The sequence below is a fragment of the Dermacentor albipictus genome, chromosome 4, assembly GCF_038994185.2.
Source record: "Dermacentor albipictus isolate Rhodes 1998 colony chromosome 4, USDA_Dalb.pri_finalv2, whole genome shotgun sequence".
NCBI classification, from domain to species: domain Eukaryota; kingdom Metazoa; phylum Arthropoda; class Arachnida; order Ixodida; family Ixodidae; genus Dermacentor; species Dermacentor albipictus.
Window position 1 is genome coordinate 17659441 of NC_091824.1, and position 18933 is coordinate 17678373.

Here is an 18933-nt window from a genome sequence, read left to right on the forward strand (position 1 = left end):
ATAAGCAAAATTTTCTAATATATCGGTTAGTAATTTATCAATCCGATTTTTCCAGCGCTCTGAACAAAAGGCGAAGATCTTAACGCCATACCTCAGCACACTGTACGCTAGTGTATGGACTATCACTTTCTTGACTGGTAGAGGCACTAAACCATTTATGTTGAAAAACAGATATGCAACACTTCTTATTTTGCCAAATAAGAATGTCATGCCATACAGCCAAGATATGCCGCTGTGGAATGTTATACCCAGGTATTTGAATGTCTCCACATAATATATAGCAATACATTTACATGAAATACAATGTTCATCATTTAAAAAATATTGGCAAGCTTTTTTTTAGTTTTTAATGGACTTCGAAAGCACGTTATTTTGCTTTTTGTAGCAATGATATTATAACGCCGCATCGGAGTTGCGTGGAAGATAAAGAAGAAGCGGCGGGAGGTTTAGGGGTGATCGGCCGTTTCGGACCGTACCCTGTCTTCTGTGCCCTTTTCACTGTAAATAAATCCACTCTACAACGGTAACAAATAGTGCAGATGCAAGTGCACTGGACGCCCTGGACAACCCAATCCTACAAGACCTTCGAAGAAGCAGACGCCTGGATGTACTACCACCAGATCCAACAAGCATTGCCGACGCCCATGCAGGCCGGTCAACGAACACCACTGAAGAAAACATTGTTTAAGTCAGCCAGAGACCAAGGCAACCTAGTTACTGGACGTCGGAACCACACATATTCTCCTGAAAAACACATGAAGACGTGGATGACTGGTTGAGACACTACGAAAGAGTAAGTCGGCGTAACGGGTAGAGTACGTCAGCGCAGCTTGTGAACGTTAGATTTTTTCTCTCTGGTACCACTCTATATACATTAGTTTGACAATCATTAACGCGTGATGACCAGTTGGGAAACTTTTGTCCAGAAATGAAAAGCCTGCTTTGGCGACTCCAATTACAAAAAGAAGAAAGCGGAACACACGCTTTCGCGCAGAGCCAAATTGCCTGGTAAACGTGTACAAAGTATATTGAAGAAATATTGAAGCTATGCGGAATTCTAAACGCTAATATGTCGCATGAAGACAAAGTACATCATCATCAGCCTGATTACGCCCACTGCAGGGCAAAGGCCTCTCCCATACTTCGCCAACTACCCCGGTCATGTACTAAATATGGCCATGTTGTACGTGCAAACTTGTTCATCTCATCCGCCCACCTAACTTTCTGCCGGCCGCTGCTACACTTCCCTTCCAGTCCGTAACCCTTAATGACCATCGGTTATCTTACCTCCACATTACATGTCCTGCCCATGCCCATTTCCTTTTCTTGATTTCAACTAAGATGTCATTAACTCGCGTTTGTTCCCTCACCCAATCTGCTCTTTTCTTATCTCATTACGTTACACCTATCATTCTTCTTTCCATAGCTCGTTGCGTAGTCCTCAATTTAAGTAGAACTCTTTTCGTGAGCCTCCAGGTTTCTGCCCTGTACGTGAGTACTGGTAAGACACAGCTGTTATACACTTTTCTCTTTAGGGATAATGGGATAATGACACCCTGCTGTTCATGATCTTAGAATGCCTGCCAAAAGCACCCCTGCCCATTCTCATTCTTATGATTATTTCAGCCTCATGATCCGGATCCGCGGTCACTACCTGTCCTAGGTAGATGTATTCCCTTACCACTTCCAGTGCCTCGCTACCTATCGTAAACTGCTGTTCTCTTCCGAGACTGTTAAACATTACTTTAGTTTTCTGCAGATTAATCTTTAGACCCACCTTTCAGCTTTGCCTCTCCAGGTCAGTGAGCATGCATTGCAATTGGTCCTCTGAGTTACTAAGCAAGGCAATATTATCTACGAATCGGAGATAAAGTACGACATCTGTTAAAAGGCATAGCTGAAGACGTCTACAATTATTTAATAACGAAAGAAAATCTGAACACTCCTTCCGAATCATGGCAGCAATGTGGCGCGTTCGAAGCTCTGAAAACCCGAAGGATCTTACCGAAGTTCAGGCGCTTGGACGACGTCACCACAGTTGCAAATATGGACGTCGCAGCCTGTGATTACATTGCCTCGATCGTGCGTCGAGTAGTTCAAGAAGAGCTAGCACGACTTCAGGGAGCAAACGCTGGTTATGAGTGCGTGTTTGACGAGTGCATTCCCGAACCACCATCCTGGTCGCGAGAACATCGCATCGAGCGCCGACGGCCTTCTGAAGAACCACACTTAAATAACACGAGTATTCGGTCTCTTCCGGCGAATCCCAGTCGCCGCCAGTCCTCACCAGTTCGTCGTGACACTACCCAACACCACGACGTGTTCCTGCGGAATACTCGATGCCACGACATGCTCCCGCGGAATCATACCCGGCGCCACGCGTACCTGTTCCATTTAGTTTCAACCGCGACCTACCAGTCTGCTACGCCTGCGGCTCCCGAGGACATATTGCGCGCTTTTTTCGCCGCCGCCCGCAGCGAGCACTTCGTTTTTCGGAGTACACAGCTCGTGTGCACGTAGACGCGCCCGCGCCATTTTGAGGCCATCCTCTGCGGCAACAGTGGTCGCTCCAATCGCGCGATGAGTCGCCTGTCTCCGAGCACAGCCTTACACCGCCGCCGACCCGACTACGCCGTTCGCCCTCCCCGCACCGTCGTCGGTCGGCTTCCCCGCCGCAGCTCGGAAACTAGCTGGAGCGGCCGATGGAGGGGCCTTCACGGGACGGTCAGACTAGCCAATTCCTCCGTCAGTTATTATGCGGAAGAACAAGGTGTGTGCGTGTGTATAGACAAGGTGTAAATATTACTGTTCTTGTCAATAGGGTGCTGCTATTTCTGTTATGAGCCTTCGCTTCAAGATCGCTTAGGACAGAAAGTTATGTCGCAAAGTTATCGCAAAGAAACTTTTCCTGGAGTTGGAGGTCAAATGTTGCGCCCTGTTAGTGTTTGTTCAGTTTTGGTTGCGATCGGAGGACCGATCTTTAGAGCCGAATTGACTGTATTGGCCCACGCAACTCATGATGATATTTTAGGCATATATTTCCTACGTGAATGCAGCGCTACGCTTGACTGTGGTATACTGGAGAGATTTGACTAAGGAGCACGTTTCCAATCGCCGTACTTGATGATTTGTAGACCGAGCAAGCCGACGTGTTTTCGATGCCTGAAGATGAGTAACTGCCGGGTCGGACAGCCATGTTCCCGTTGTCAGGATTGGGGGCTCAATCCCGTCGCTCGTGATCCGTTGTCAAGATTGGAGTCCGGCATGAATTAGAAGGTAGCTGGCCCATGCCGTCGTCCAACTTATCCACGCTGAGGACGTTGATGAAGGGAAGGACTGCTTCTCATCGAGAACGAGGAATATGGGTTTATTTACAATATTTATATCAGTCTAACATGACCGTTTGAGAAAGTACATCAGTCTAACATGACTGCTTGAGAGAAGTGTGTCTGTCCAATATGACTGCTCAAGAGAAGGGAGTCGAGCATCCGCACAACAGCAGTTTTTAAACACTCGGTCCTCTGGCGATACAAGGCGGCGAACGTTCGTTGCGCCAACGCAACCTAGCCGCCTCCCGCAGGACGACCTACGCACACAAAGGCACACACGTTCCAATGTCCGGAGCCGACGACAGAGGGGCCCCGTAGCACTCGGAGCCGTTCCGGGTAGCGCGTTGGGGAGTTTGGGAACAATAGTTGGCCCGCCGAACTCATTCCGTCACAAAGTCGATTTAGTCACGCTTTGGCTAGAAGTTGGCGGCGAAGCTCCCGGTATCTTGCCCTCATAGTCGTAAGCGGGCGGCAATCCGGCACTGCAGGTGGCCATTCTTTACACCGTGAGTTCTTCACGTGTCCGGATGGGTTCATGCAGCGCTCTTGTCGAGCCAGATCATGACAACGCAATTAAGAAGAATGTGTTGGTCCCTCGATTTATTGTTCAAGCCATCGACGGGTGCACTTTCTTGTGGACAGTGAACGCTTCTACGGAGTCTGTTACCCTGCCAGTAGGACTTAAATTGGCAACATTTGAGGAGCATGCCACAATTGATGTGCGAACAGTTGCAGCGTCTTCAGACATCAATCGACCATTGCCCATCTATTCCGATCACTTGCGCCGTATGATAAACAAGTCGTTGTCGTTTTCCGAGCAGGACGTACTTCAACAAATGCTAGCCCGCTATACGTCAGTATTTGATTTACTCAACTCGAGCGTTCTCGGATGTCACAGGAATCCCGCATGCACCACCGCATCAACACAGGGCAAGCGACTCTGATACGTCAGGAACCCTATCACGTATCTCCGACGGAAAGAAAAGTGATCGCCGAACAGGTCGACAACATGCTGCAGGAAGGGGTTATTCAGGAGTCTTGCAGTCCTTGGGCAGCTCCTGCTATGCTAGTGAAAAAGAAGGACAACTCGTGGAGATTTTGTGTCGACTACCGCCGCCTGAATGCTGTCACAAAGAAAGACGTGTATCCCTTACTACGTATTCACGATGCTGTTGACTGCCTTCACTCTGCATCGTACTTTTCCTTCGTTGACCTCCGGTCCGGGTATTGGCAGATACCGATGCACCATCTGATATAGAAAAGACCGCTTTTGTTGCGTGCTGACGGACCCTATGCGTTTAACGTCATGCCGTTTGGCTTATGTAATGCCCCAGCAACCTTCGAGCGATTTATGGACTCCATCCCCCGTGGTCTCAAAGGGGAGATTTGTATGTGTTATTTAGATGACGTGATTATTTTCTGCCTAACTTTTAATAGCACAACCAGTGGCTCGGCACTGTTTTGGACTGCATCCAACAGACCATGGCCTCGTTTTAAACTCTAATAAGTGTCGTTTCGGTTAGCGTCAAGTTCTTCTGTTAGGATATCTCGTCGACAAGGACGGTATACGGCAAGATCCCCAAAAAATTTCTGCTGTTTGCAACATTAAGCAGCCGAAAACAGTGAAAGACCTCAGAAGTTCCCTGGGCCTTTATTGTAAATTTCGCAGGTTCATTAAAGATTTCGCCCAGCTTGCTTCTCCACTGACTGACCTACTCCGCAAGGATGCTCCTTACATATGGTCTGCTCAGTGCGACGCTGCTTTCCAGCAGCTGAAGTTCTTGCTCACCTCTGGGCCACTTCTCCACCATTTCGATCCGGAGGCGTTCACCGAACTGCACGCTGATGCAAATGGTGTGGGCGTTGGTGCTGTGCTCGCCCAGTTTCATGACGGACGCCAACACATCTATGCGTACGCAAGACGACTTTGACGAGAGCAGAGAGCAATTATACAGTCACGGAACTGGAATGTCTTGCTCTTGTTTTCGCCATCCACAAGTTTAGATCTTATTTGTATGGCCGCCATTTCAAGACTGTCACTGACCGTCATTCTCTGTGCTGACTCATGTGACTGCGTGACCCAGCAGGGTGGTTGGCTTGGTGGGCCTTGTGCCTTCAAGAATACTACTTTTCTGTTGCTTATAAGAGCGGTCGATGCCACACAGATGCCGACTGCTTATCTCGTCTTCCCTCTGAGAGCGAGGGTACTGATGATGACGATTTCGACGACTGCTTAACTACAATCTCATTGGATTTTCCTTACTTTGCCGTCTTCAAAAACGAACAGCACCACCCTTAAAGCCGATTATTGATGCGATCCACAGATATGAACGGGCTACGCCATTTGTGATTCGTGACGGCCTGCTTTACCACAAGAATTATTCAAACAATGCTGCTCCACTGCTGCTCGTCGTCCCAAAATGCCTGCGCCTTGCTGTACTTCGGACCATGCACGACGACCTTACATCCGGTTACCTTGGATTCGCCCGAACGCTCCACCACCTCCGACAACATTTCTACTGGCCTCAATCGTGGAAGACAACTAAGCAGAATGTCGCCAGCTTTGATGTCTGCCAATGCCACAAACAACCGATTACAGCTCCTGCAGGATCTCTGTAACCGGTGAGACCACCGACTTCGCCTTTTGATAAAGCGGGTATAGATTTACTCGGTCCCTTCCCCAAGTCTGCCACTGGCTGCCGCTGGATAATCGTGTGTGTGGAATATTTACCACGTTATACTGAAACAATGGCACTTGTCTCAGCTACAGCATCCGATCTTTTCGGGTTTCTTCTGCGTTTGATTATCCTCCGCTACGGAGCTCCTCGTGTGGTGATAAGTGATCGCGGCCGGCAGTTCAGCGCTGACGTCGTGGAAGAGTTGCTACGCCTTTGTGGAACTCAATAACGTCATTCCACGCCTTACCATCTGCAAACCAACGGTGTAACTGAGCGCACCAATCGTACCCTTGTCAACATGTTTTCAATGCATGTCCCAGCGGATCAAAGGAAGTGGGATGCCGTATTACCGTTCATCACGCATGCCTTCAACACAGCCAAGCATGAAGTCACAGGATACGCGCCTTTCTTTCTCCTCTACGCTCGCCATCCTCAAAGTTTCCACGACACCATACTCTTTTTCACCTAACGACGATGCTTCTGTCACGCAGATATTGTGTCGTGCCGAAGAAGCACGTCGACTTGCCCGGCTCAGAACCCTATCGTCACGTGTCCATGCTAAGGCTCGCTACGACGCACATCTGCCCGTCATATTCGCCACCGGTGACTTCGTGAGGATCTGGAAACCGGTTCGGAAAAGGGACTTTGCCAAAAACATCTCTCGAAGTATTCGGGCACGTTCGTCCTTCTCAAATGCTTGAGCGAAGTGACCTATGTCATCGCTAAAGTGAGAGCTGATAACCGCCGTTCAAGGAAGACGCAAGTTGTGCACGTCGCACGGCTGAAACCGTACCACCAACGCGCACTCTTTAGCTTCGTCTGCCCCGGAGTAAAATGTAACGCTGCATGGGAGGAGCGTAGAAGAGAAAAAAGAAGCGGTGCGAGGTTTTTAGGTGCTCGGCTATTTGGGACCGTCCCATGTCTACTCTATCCTTTTCATTGTAAATAAATCCATTCTACATCCGTAACAACATATACACAATTTTTTTTCAAACCATTGCATGTCCTTGTGTACTGCCTTCTGTGGGGCGTTAATAGCGTGCCCATAACGTACGTGGCGTGTCAGTAGGACCGTATCTTGAGCATATTGATACACCGTAGCTTTTGTAATTATCGTGGCAAAGTCGTTCACAAATAAATTGAATAACAGAGACAACACAGATCCTTGTGGAACCCCAGCTGTAGTATATTTCCTAGCACTAACGATTCCTTTACTACCCATGACTGCCTGTCACCTGTCATGCAAATAATTATAAAGTAGATCAAGAAATGGTGCCCTGAAACCCAAACGAAACAACTGTTCCAATAAAATGTGATGATTTACAGTTTCAAACGCTTCCGCTAAATCCAGAAATAAATCACAACTATACAGGTTCTTATCTAGAGCAGAATACATCGGCGAACTGTTCTAACAATGTAATAGCACTTCGCTCAGCAATAAATTCAGACTGTTTTGGTGTTACGACTCAAAATTTCTTTAAGGAGGAAGTCATACAATCAAACAGAAAATTTCCAGACAGAGATAGGTCTATAATTTTCAAGATCTCTTTTTTGCCTGCTTTATACAGCGGCTTAAAACTTGTTGTTTTTAATGTGTTGGAAGTTGATGCGTTGCTTATAAAACAATTATTCATAAAGAAAAGTACGTGTGCTAATGTGTAAAAATTTGGCAACAATGTTGCAACAGCCAGCTCGTCTGTATCTCATTATTCTCAGCAGGTCTTACTTCCACTACGTCAGCAAGAAATCAGATTCGTGAACAGCTTGTTTAAGCGAGAAAGTGTGTCTCTGGGTCTGCGTAGCGTTAGAAAAACGTGTGAAAAATTATTGAACTTATCTGCCCCTATATCATGCGTCTCTGAAAAAGATCCTAAGAAATTCCTAGGTGCGACACTATTGCCTCGTAGCTTACTTATTAAAGCCAAAGTTCTTGCTGAATTTCTGAGTGCTTGATTAAATCTGTCTAAAAATACCGCTATTTTGCTGATCTCATGAAAGCAATGACGCTATTCCTCGCAATCTTATATTCCGTTTTCAAGTGTTGATTTCTGAGCGCACACCTGCTACTGTTCCACATCCAGTCTCTGTAGGAAATACCGCTCATTATGTCGGCCTAAAATCAGGGGCAATTTTTTCCTTTGTTTTTAGTTATTGCGCGCATGCTAGAAACTTGAAACTATTTTTGGTGCTCACAAAATGTTTCGTAAACTTTAGCATAATTCGAATCCTCAATCATTTGCGCCTAGTCAAACTAGGCGAAATTTTCGAAGAGCCCATGCGATAGCCAGGCACTCTTTTTCTGTTGCTGAGTAATTGGCCACAGGTTTTGTGGGGGTACGACTGGCATGAGCGACCACGTATTCGCCATTAGGGTTCTGACGCTGTGCCAGCACGGCACCAAGGCCGACACCACTGGCGTCAGTGTGAAGTTCTGTAGGTGCGCTTGGATCAATATGGCGCAAGATCAGCGGAGACGCGAGTAAGCGACAAAGAGTCGTAAAGGCATCATCGGAGGCTTCCGACCAAGCAGAAAGTTCATTGTCGCCTTGTAGAAGTTGGTGTAGTGGTGCGATCACAGTAGCGAAATTGCGAACGAAACGTCGAAAATAGGAGCATAGGCCAATGAAGCTGCGTAGTGCTTTTAAAGGGACCCTGAAACAGTTTTGACGATTTTCTACAAACGTACTAAGTCGTTAGAGTAGGTCCTTCTGATCATTAATTGACGCACTAAGTGCTCCGCGTAAAGCGTGTAATTTATTATAAGGTTTTAAAAATGCACATCGCTACCGATCGCAGCACACTGCGCGGCGGAATTTTAAGCCGCCCCTACCCATATGACGCAAATCACCCATATGACGTCATTGGAGCGAGCTATCCGATTGGCTGACCAGGGCGCGTGATCGATAATTTTTCCAACTTTATGATAAACAAATGATGTTCGTAATAGTTGGAATGTTAGTTCATTTGTTTTTATGAAAAGAAAGTAACATAAAGGGTGTCACATATAAGAGGGAAGATAAAATAAAATGGTAGACGAAGAAAGGTTTCAAAAAGACGACGAGGATGGCGTTAAGAATGACGTGGATTAACCGAAGACGAAAGAAGATAAAGAAGAAGTTCTCAGTGAGGTGACAAGAGATGATTGGTGGAGAAGTATCCGGTGAGATGGAAAGCGGTGATTGGTGGAGAAGAGAAGAAGACGAAGTGAAGGATTACGTGGACTAACAAGAAGGTTATAAAAGGGCGAGGAAGGGCGAGACACAGGGGGAAGAAGAAAGCAGCGGAGACTCGGCGGGTGAGGGACGGTTCGACCGGAAGAGAGCGACGCCGGCTACTGCTCCGACGTGCTCGTGCTCTACCTTTGCACCGCAGACTTCCTGCCGTTCCTGAGCCCGTTCCGGGGAGTCCACGGAGGAGGGCACCACCTGCTACGGCCAGGGGTGTCTCTACCGCTGTTGCCACCCTTCCGGGTGGTGCCCCAACGCCAACATCCTCGGCCACACCTCCATGGGCGCTTGGACCAGGAGCGTGTACGACGCAACCAACGATGCCTCCAGCGACGCCAGCCCTCGAATGTCGAACGCCACTCCGACGCCGGCTACGGGACCCACACCACGCCACATCCGCACCGAACCAGACGTGAGCACGAACGCCAACCACTCTCAATAGAACGCTAGTGGCAGTGTTACCGGTTCGTGTGTACTGATAGTTTTTGTATCTTGTGTGTTACTTTTGTTAAGTTTGTGAGCTGCTGTTCGTGTCGCGTGGGTTGTATTAAATGTGCATCTGTGTGGGTACACCTGTCGCCTAGTCCATTCTTTCGGCCAAAGTGTTCTCCGGAGGAGATCCGTGACAAAGGGAATGCACATGAAATTTTTTTCAGTACACTTAAGCACTTCCGGCACACAGCAAGTGTCGTCTGCTAGTGTTACAACGTGCTCCGTCTTTGACGAGAGCTCCGCCGTCAGTGTCGGTCCGTCTTGTCGCGAGCGCTATGATTCGAATATATCAAGCTGCGACATCGTGTCCCTCTGCAAGCCAGTAGACGAGCGGACTGGCTGCAGCGCATCGAACTCCCGCTATCCGATCAGCGCCAGGATTTGTGCGATTGCGGCCGTCACTTTCCACCGGAAGATTACTAACGCAATAGCGTTTCGCGAGTCCGGTATAAGGGTAAACTCAAGCGCAAGGGGACAGGGCCTGGCCGTGTCCCCTTGCGTGTCATTTCATGGGATGAACAGAAGCGCAAGTGTGAATGGTATGCATGCTGCAGCCATGGCATAGAGCTCAACCAGATACAGTAGCAGTAACAAGATGTATTCATTGCTATTGGTGTAAATTTTTCCCAGGAGGGTAATCGTTAACACGTTGTTTTTGCACATGTTTAAAATGTTTTACACTTGGTTAGAGCAATATTAGCTCTTTCTTTGGCTGGTTAAGCTCTGCGCCACGGGTGGCTGGACCGTAGAGACCGATCAGGACGCTCATGTACGTCTGCGTTACAGTTCCTTCATCAGCTTGAGTTTATGCCTCCACCCATACCTCGAAGGGCTCGGCTATCCTGTGGTTACCAGAATACCAGACACGTTCGGCGCTGCCACAGAATGCTCGCAACGCACGTGGCTTCGAAATCTCTCGCTTGGGGTCTACGGCCAAGCGGCTAGCGGAGAGGTTTCGCGCGGGCGGGGGCGGTCTCCAAAACAACCGGAAGTGGACGATCTGACGTCGCATCGCGACGCAGAACCAGTGAAGGCGGAGCTTAGCCCCGTTCGCTCGGTGAATGAGTTGAGGAGGAAAAGCATGGCTAGAGAGGAGGGTAACTTGTAATCGCTTGTATCCCCATTATTACGTAACGCTGCACTTAAAGTGCGGTGCGAATGTTCTCCTTAAGCTGTACCCTACGCATCTACAAAGTTTGTCCGAACCGTTTCAGGGGCCCTTTAATTTAGTGGCCTTCGGGAATTCGGATACGGCGCGAAGTTTAGCAGGATCCGGAAGGATGCATTCTATGGGGACCGCATGGCGTAATATAGTCAATTCTCGCGCTGAAAATAGGCACTTCTTCAAGTTAAGCTGAAGCCCAGCATTCCTGAGACAGGTCAAAACTTGATGTAAACGGTGAAGATGGGTCGGAAAATCAGGGGGAAAGATGACAACGTCGTTGAGGTAGCAGAGACAAGTGTGCCACTTCAGGCCGCGCAAGATGCCGTCCATCATGCGTTCAAAAGTGGCGGGCGCGTTGCACAGACCAAACGGCATTGCAGTGTATTCATACAAGCCGTCTGGTGTTACAAACGCCGTTTTAGAACAGTCAGCGTCAGCCATGGGCAACTGCAGTAGCCAGAGCGGAAATCTAAGGAGGAAAAACACTCCGCTCCTTGCAAACATTTAAGGGCGTCGTCGATACGTGGCAACGGGTATACAACCTTTCGGGTAATCTTGTTAAGCCTTCGATAATCCACGCAAAATCGTATGGTGCCATCTTTTTTTTTAACTAGGACGACTGGTGATGCCCAGGGACTACTAGAAGGCTGGATGACACCGCGTTTCAGAATATCATTCACATGGCCATTGATAACACGTCTTTCGGTCGCCGATACTCGGTAGTTACGCTGCCGAATGGGTGCATGGCTACTAGTGTCGATGGTGTGCGAGACAATCGTTGTGCGGCCGATGGATGTTTCTTGGCAGTCAAAGGAAGAAGAGAAGCCTTCGAGCAAGTGAAGAAGTTCACAGCCCTGCGTCGTCGTAAGGTCACTGGCAATAGCTGGCGTAAGACAACGCGGCAGTGCATCACTGAGGAGGCGATGCCTCGAGAGCTGCAAGATAAGTGGAGTCGTCCGTCGTGTCAAATATTGAAGATGAAGCCAGGGGTTCTGCTCTGCCAAGGCTTTTACGGCGACGTAAAATAACTGGTTCGGCCGACGGGTTTGACACGCACATCAGAGAGCCGCCAGTTTTGAACTCGAGGACGGCGAACGGCAGTGGTAGTGAACGGCGGCAAACTAAAAGTTCAGACTGAGCAAAGAATACTGTTCCGTCATCTACAGAGCCACAAGAGATACTGACAAGGGCGGAAGACCAGACAGGTATAACGGTGTCTTCAGAAACGGCGATATTGTGACAAGGGTCCTTCTTATCAGTGATAATATCGCCCGAAAACTGAGACAGCTCGATTTCGGCGCGGGCGCAGTAAATGGTCGCATGATGTGTGGTCAGAAAGTCCCAACCTAATATGACGTCGTGAGAACAAGATGGCAGCACGATGAATTCTATTATATAGAGGACCTCCTGAATGATGACACAAGCGGTGCAGGCATGGGATGGCTCGACGTGCTGCGCGTTGGCAGTCCGAAAGTACAGTCAGTACAGAAAGCGTCATCGTCATTTTTCCTATCTTGCGACAAATATGGGCATCTATCGCTGAAAGCGCAGCGCCGGTGTCGACAAGTGCTAGCGCCAATGTTCCTTCTATTGCGGCTTCAATAACGTTTTTCGGGGAAGTGTGGGGCCTTATACATTTCGCAGGCACCGTAGTTCCCGCCTCCTGAACTGCGATTTTAGTTTTCCTGGCGCAGAGGGCTCCGCCGACGGTGCATGCGAGAAAGGGAGCGGCCGCGTGGAGAAGGTGAACGGCGAGCGGAGAATGCGGTCTCGACGACAGGAGATTCGAAGGTGTCCTAATAGTTGCGGCGTTGTTGGAAACATGGCGCACATGGACGTACATTGTAGGGGACGTTCGGTGTAAGCAGGCGACAGTGACGTGCTAGGTGTCCAACACGGCCACAATAAAAACAAATCGGACGATTGTCTTCCGTGCGCCAGTGATCTTGAGGTCGTGCATACTGCACCAGTGGCCGGACTGGAGCGGAATCGGGCGGGCGCCAAGGCGGGCGAAGGGGACCGTAGGTCTGTTGTGCAGGCCTTCAAGCGACTTCGGCGTACGTCAGGGGAGCGGCAACCGGAGCCTGCTGGGGAGATGGTGGAATGTGGTCGGCTACCTGCTCTTGATGACAGATTGGAGAGCGGGCGCCAACGGAGAATTCGACTGGCCGTGTCTAAGGGGAATCAGAGAAAGCTGACGAGCCACCTCTTCACGGACGAACTCCTTGATCTGCTGGAGCAGCGACGTGTTATCCGGCGAAGCAGTCAAGCTCGACATTGAAGTCGCCTGAGGAGGGGACTGGCGGGTGACTATGCGTTGTTTGCGGAGTTCGTCGAAGCTTTGGCACAGGCTGACGAGTTCAGAGACTGTCGCCGGATTTTTCACCAACAGCATCTGGAAGGCGTCGTCTTCAATGCCTTTTAAGATATGGCGGATCTTCTCGGCCTCAGCCATTGTGACGTCAACGCGGTTGCAGAGCTCGACAACATCCTCTATATAGCTAGTAAATGTCTCCCCGAACTGTTGCGCACGACTGCGCAAACGTTGCTCGGCGCGAAGCTTGCGAATGGCAGGGCACCCGAATACCTCCGTCACATTAGTTTGAAGACTGTCCACGTCGTGAGATCACGTTCATGGTTGCGGTGCCACACGCTGGCGACACCGCTCAAATATAACGACCCGTAATTCAGTTTTTTGGTGTCGTCCCTGTGGTTGTGAATGCTCACCGGGTCGTAGTCAGTGAGCCAGTCTTCTACATCATGGTCTTGGGTACCGCTGAAGATGGGTGGGTCGCGTTGACGCAACGGGCCGGGGCAGACCACGCTAGTCACCGGGGCAGCGGTTTGTGGTTGCGGTGGTCCTTCTTCCAGCATAATGAAGACAGGCTGCAGTGTCCGGTTGCGAAGTTCCAGAATTCCTGTTGTACCCCGCACTTCCACCAATTGTAAAGGGGGTTTATTCGGGTCGTAAGAAGCAGCGACCAACGCGGCAACAGCAGCTAGGGCGCAGCCAGTGAACGAACTGGGTATAAGCAACGCGATGGCAACGGGGTTTTTTAGCCTGCCAATATTCTTCATCACAATATACATTGTTACGTGTGGAAAGACGCAGACGAAAGATGCTATTTACAGGCGATTTACACTGGAGCCAGGCAGCCAGGCTGACGCTCGCTTGTGCCAAGGGCACCGACCAACTACGTCGTTCTCGCGGCGGCTCGTCTCTTGAGCATCGCTCGATGATATCGTAATACCACCCCCCGGCGGCAAAAGCACCGTCACGGGGCTGTTAAATATCCAAGGTGCATGGAGAGTTGTAGGGCTTGAGTCGGGCAACGTGGACAATGCCACTGGTTGTCACAGCGGAGGATGTAGTGGGCGTGGCTAGAACGATTTCATAGGGTACATCGGTCACTTTACGCGATATGGACCTGTGTAACAAGAAAGGAGTTTTTCACATAGGCCAGCTTTACGCGAAGGTGACCAAAGCAACACGAGGCTGCCGGGCACGAAATGGACGTCATGGTGACGGAGGTCGTAGCGTTGCTTCTGCTTGTCTTGAGACACTTGTAGACGAGTGCGCCTAAGTTGGCGCGCGTAGACAGCATGGGCGATTGATTCACGGGCATAATAGTTAGTTGAAGATGTGGCAGACAGAAGCACAGTGTCTTCTGGTAGCGTTGGTTCGCGGCCATACAAGAGGTAAAACAAGGAAAAGCCAGCAGTTTCGAGACGGGAAAAATTGTGTGCAAAGGTAATGTAAGGTAGAGCCAGGTCCCAGTCACGGTGGTCGTCAGAAACGTATTTGGATAGCATGTCTGTAAGGGTGCGGTTCAAGCGCTCAGTGAGGCCGTTCGTTTGGGGATAGTAGGAGGTGGTAAATTTATGCCGCATTGAGCAGGCACGCATGATGTTGTCGATGACTTTGGCCAAAAACGTATGGCCACGGTCTGTTAGCAATTGAAGCGGAGCAACATGCACCAAAATAATATCATGTAGGAAAAAGTCCGCAACATCAGTTTCGCAACTGGTCGGAAGAGCACGGGTTATGGCGTAGCGGGTTGCGTAGTCCACCGCGACTGCAACCCACTTGCTCCCTGATGTAGATTCCGGAAATGGGCCGAGCTCTAAGCCGACACGATGAAAGGGCTCGGCAGTGATGTCGAGCGGCTGCAGGTAACCAGCGGGGAGCTGGGAAGGCTTCTTGCGTCATTGGCAAAGTTCACAAGCGGCGATGTAACGTCGTACGGAACGGGCAAGGCCCGGCCAGAAAAAACGGCGACGTACACGGTCATAGGTTCGAGATCCGCCGAGGTGTCCTGCCATTGGTGCGTCCTGAAGCTCTTCTAGAACGGTGGAGCGGAGGTGTTTAGGTATTACAAGCAGGAACTCAGAGCCGTCCGGATGAAGGTTACGACGGTACAGAGTACCGTCGCGGAGGACGAAGAGGAGTAGAGCAGCATCGGCCGGGGAGTGTTCAAAACGGTCGATGAGTGCTCTGATGTAAGCGTCACGGCATTGCTCATCGGCGAAATGAAGCAGCTGGGATGCAGAGAATACGCAAAAAGCACTGGCAATATTGGAGGAGTCAGTCGTCAACAGGGTAACGCGACAAACTGTCAGCGTCTTGGTGCAGGCGGACAGACTTATACACTACGGAATATGAAAATTCCTGTAGCCTCAAAGCCTATCGACCAAGCCAGCCTGTAGGATCTTTTAGCGATGAGAGCCAGCAGAGAGCATGATGGTCAGTGACTACGGAAAAAGGGCGACCGTAAAGGTAAGGACGGAACTTCGCAACCGCCCAGACAACAGCAAGGCATTCGCGTTCCGTAATGGAATAGTTGCGCTCCGATGGTGCTAGGAGGCGGCTCGCGTAAGCAATAACGCGATCCTTGCCACACTGACGCCGGGCTAAGACGGCACCTACGCCATGACCGCTGGCATGAGTACGTAATTCTGTAGGGGCATCAGGGTCGAAGTGGGCGAGAATGGCTGGTGAGGTTAGAAGAGTGACGAGACGAGAGAAGGTGGCGGCTTCTGTAGTACTCTACGAGAATTGTACGCCTTTCTTCAAAAGATTAGTTAGGGGCCTAGAAATTGTCGCAAAATCTGGAAAACGATGAAAGTACGAGCACAGCCCTACAAAACTTCGAACGTCTGCGGCTGTCTTCGGAACCGGAAACTCTCGGACAACGCGAGTTTTGTCTTGATCAGGCTGTACTCCGGAAGCGTCAACGAGATGGCCCAGAAGAGTATAGTCGGTGGCCAAAACGACATGTGTACGAGTCAAGTTGCAGCTTCGCCTTTCGAAATACATCAAGTGTAGTTGTCAGACGCTCAAGGCGAGTGTCGAACGTTGGCGAGAAGACGATGACGTCGTCGAGGTAGCAGAGGCATGTGGACCATTTAAAACCTTGGAGCAAAGAGTCCATCATACGCTCAAAGGTGGCAGGGGTGTTGCATAATCCAAACGGCATTACTTTAAATTGGTATAGGCCATCAGGTGTGATGAACGCGGTTTTTTCTCTGTCCATTTCGTCAACAGCAATGTGCCAATATCCCGAATGAAGATCAATAGACGAGAAATAGCTGGAACCGTGCAGGCAGTCAAGGGCGTCGTCTATACGTGGGAGCGGGTCGACGTCCTTTTTGTAATGCTGTTCAGATGACGGTAGTCTACACAGAAGCGCCACGTGCTGTCCTTCTTCTTAACCAACACCACAGGTGACGCCCAGGGACACGATGAAGGCTCAATGATGCTTTTATCGAGCATTTTGTTCACTTCATCTTGAATTACTCGGCGTTCCGACATAGAAACACGATACGGTCGTCGGTGAATAGGCGCAGCATCGCCAGTAAGAATCCGATGCTTGACCGCGAGCGTATGGCCTAAAGGGCGATCGCCGAAGTCGAAGATATCGCGGTAGGACGATAATACTTCGCAAAGGTCTTCAGCCTGCGTAGAGGACAGGTCCGTCGGAACCATTTTCTTTATGTTGGGATCGACGCCCAAGGCTGGCGCGAGGGGCATGCTAAGCTCGCAAGAACCATCGGTCGATAACGCTGCCAGGTATTGGTCACCGAGACAATCAATGGTGCCAAGGCAAATACCTTGCGGTAGAATTTGCTTTGCCAATCCAAAGTTACAGACAGGCATGCGAGAGTGGTTCGCAGTAATAGTAAGTATACTGTGAGGCACGGTGACGTCATACTGTATTGGGATGTCGGGCAGAGGAGTGACGAGGTACTCGCCATCAGGAACTGGTGGGAAAGACAACAGTTCAATGTAGGCTATGGACTTTGGCGGCAAGCGAAGAAAGCCGGTGGAGCGTAAGCGGCAGTGGGATGCGTCAGAAGGTTCCGCGAGCATTGGCAACTCAAGGCGAAGGGTACTGGAAGAGCAGTCAATGAGAGCAGAATGGGCGGAGGGAAAATTGAGGCCGAGAATGAGGTCGTGGGGGCGATGACCAATTATGGTGAAGAGGACAGGAGTGTGGCGGCCGGTGATGCCGACACGTTCCGTACACATGCCGATGATAGGCACAGTACCGCCATCCGCAACGCAGACGACGCGTGCCGACGCTGGGGTTAGGAGCTTGTTCAGTCGTCGTCGGAAGGCAGCACTCATAATAGCAAGATGTGCTCCTGTATCGATGAGTGCGGTGACAGGATGTCCATCAACGTCAGGAAGGTTTCGGTTAGTAGGTAACGTGAGCAGAGGATTTGAGGGCAGGGTCGACAACGCAGCTTCACCTCCAGTAGCTGCAGAGCCTAGTTTTCCGGCTGGGTCCGGGCGGCGATAGGCGGCGATGAGAAGCGGCGGGGTTGAGGCGAACGAGACTGATGGCGTCGAGGTGCGGGCGAGCGGCTGTAGCGAAGGTTCGGAGCAGGGGCATCAGCGGTAGTGGGTTCATGGTGGTTGGCATAGGGTACAGAAGGTCCAAAGGTGCGGGAATAAGTTGCGGCGTAAGTCCGAGGAAGTGGTGGCCATTGGTTGCGGCAGTGAAGGGCGACATGGCTTATGCGACAGCAGTGGAAGCAGATCCGCCTGTCATCAGGGGTATGCCATTCGGACGGGTTGCGGCGAGATGTGGCAGAAAGGGACTGCCGGGGACGAGGAGGGCCGCTAGATTACTGGGGAACGCTGGGTCGAAACGTGGAACACACAGTGTTCAGACCCATGTTTTCAAATTCCTGTCTCACGACGGCCTGAATCATCGCAATGGTGGTTGCTGGCGGATCGGGAGGTGTCGTGGAGAAGGCTGGTGAGCAGGCGGCCTCGAGTTCGCGGCGAACAATACGGGTGACGTCGTCACAGGTCTGACGTGGTCGACCCTCACATGTAGACGTAGCAGCAGTGTTGGGTAGCCGCGCAATGTGGTGCGATATACGGCGGCTCTTAGCCTGTTCAAGGCGATGGCATTCTTTTATAATGGCGTCGATAGTCGAGACGTTGCTGAAAACAAGCAAATTGAAAGCGTCGTCGGGAATGCTTTTTAGAATATGTGACACTTTATCTGCTTCGGACATATCGTCAGCGTTACGGCATACAGCCATGACGTCGGGGATGTAGGAAACGTATGGTTCCGTAGATGGACTGAACACGAGACGCAAGAGCCTTTCTCGCGGCAGCCTTGGGCCCAATGGGGTCGCCGAACAGTTACCGTAGCTTTTCTTTGAAACTGTCCTAACTGGTTATTTCGTCATCAGGCGTTTGGTGCCACACGCGTGGGGTGCCGCCGAGATAAAAGATGACATTGGCGAGCATAATCGTTGGGTCCCACCTGTTATTAGCACTAGCGTGTTCATAGAGCTTGACCCAGTCGTCGACATCCTGTCCCTCCAGGCCAGAGAACACACCTGGCCGAAACCGTTGCAGAGGCGGGCTCGTCACCAGGAGGCATGGTGACAAGCTCGGTGTGCCGACCACTTCGGAGTTCCGTGTTGAGGACGGGGATCGCTGACTTCCACCAGAAATGGTACGTGTGGAAAGACACACGATAGTCCCGGTGCTTAATCTACACATCCGCGGTGAAAGGTGT